Raw genomic sequence first — 2,143 nt, forward strand, 5'->3', positions numbered from 1 at the left:
AGAGGTGAAAAGTACTATAATTGTAACAAGACTCGATAATAAATACAATGCTAACTTCATTAACGACATAAGTGTAAGAATGACACAAAATGTGATTTGTACTGCTGTACATGCTTATTCTTAATAAGTCTTCCTTATGACCCAAAATCGATTCCAAATCATGTTTACTGATACCTTATGCTAAATTACAGTAGTAAATGATGATTCAATCTTATGATTCAAAAAGTAAAGTTCTACATCGTATATATAAACACCGTCTATAAAAATCGCAATAGTAAATTATAATATTTTTATGTTAGAGAGTTAAAATTTTATATACATGTATAACTTTAGTATATATAATAAGTCAAAAATATATGTGTTCATTAATATATATAGAACATTACATCAAATATAGATTCCTGCCAAATTAGTACTTCATCAAAAGGAAGTGGCTCTTAGTGAACAAATCCGTTAATATGGAATTTATCATTATATACTGTATCATAATCTGACAACTCTGAACTTTTTCTTTATCCGTTAGAAATTTTATGTCGATGTGTTTAGACTTCGATAAATTATGATTATTTTTGAAATATAATTCTGTAACTTTATTATTACAGTTGATTCTTAATGGTCTATCAATGCTTCCAATAATCTATAATCATGTGATAAAGTTCCGCATCCATATTCCATGATTGGAATATTCCACATCCATATTTTCTAGTTGGCTATAAATTTTGCATCCGTTGTGGATGTGGCTATTAGTGTTCATTTGACGCTTTTCCATGATATACCCCCTTCTGCCAATAAGAAGACATAACCTGAGGTAAACCTCCTACTATCTAAGCATCCAGTAAATCGGAGTCTGAATATCCAATGATCTTCAGATGACTTGATCTCCGATATGTGAGTATATAATCCTTAATTTTTTGCAAATACCGCATAACTCTTTTTACACCTTTCCAATGCTCTAGTCCAAGGTTATTAAAATACCTACTTAACATCCCTACTATATATGCAAGATCCGGGTGCATACATTCATGAGCTTACATTAAACTTCTTATTACCGATGCATCAGAGAATTGCATAATTTGTTGAGATTTTTTTTTATTTTTTTATAAAAAGAACATATTTTGACCATGTATATAATTTGGATGCCCTTTTGATTTTTATCCTTTTTATAAAAAAGATTATTTTCCTAGTTCGACCCAACAAGGTATGGCCAATGGTTGTATGTTTTGCTCATCTATATCGGTTGGATCATACTAACCTAAGAACTCACTTGGATGATCTGACCCTTAAAAACATGCCCTCTTAACTTGTTTAATTGGCCCAATCAATCCTATTGACTTCGTTGGTCTGGACTTAGCCATCCCCTTACTTGATCAACCTAAAGGATCTGATGGATCCCTTTGGCCATGGCCAGATTGTTTGTTTTTATGAAACAAACAAAGTCTTACTACAATTCTATTTTTCTTCGGAGCTTAGTAAATTGGACGTCGATTCTGGTGACACTTGAAATTTATTAGTTTTCGCACAATTTCATAAATAATTTAACTAGTCATATATAATTTAACATTCACATTATTATTATTATTATTATTATTTATTTTCATGAACTTTAAGTTTTTCTCCCAGGGTAATTTAACATGGTAATGTTGCACATTTCTCCGTGAAAAACACCATGAAGGGCGGCTTCGATATTTTTTGGTTTGTTCAATGGCGGCTTCACTATCTAATGGGAGTACCTATAAAGAGGTTTCACTCAACCCATTTAGTATTCAGGGAGGTTTGCCACTCATCTTATTCTTAAAATTTTGAAATTCTCAAAGACGCATCGTAGTTTTTGTTAGGATCGGTTGGTTCGCTAGAGGGGGGTGAATAGCGTTTTTCGAATCTTCGTTGATTGTTTCTCTGCAAGAGTGTTAGCGGAAGCAAAATATAATAGAGAAAACAATAGATCAACGCTAACTCGGTTTGTTTACTTGGTATTCACCTCCGCAGAGGTAACTAATCCAAGGATCCACACGCATGCACACACCCGCTGCACTATGAATCTTCTCCTTCTCGAAAACCTCAAAGGCGGAGAAACCTTTACAACCTTTTCGTTCTTCTCAGAATGATATGAGATAATGTTTTGGAGGAGAGGAAATAAGCGAAG

Source organism: Curcuma longa, chromosome 13 (genome assembly GCF_044706935.1).
Source record: "Curcuma longa cultivar G26 ecotype Majalengka, Jawa Barat chromosome 13, ITB_CL_G26_1.1, whole genome shotgun sequence".
Classification (NCBI taxonomy): domain Eukaryota; kingdom Viridiplantae; phylum Streptophyta; class Magnoliopsida; order Zingiberales; family Zingiberaceae; genus Curcuma; species Curcuma longa.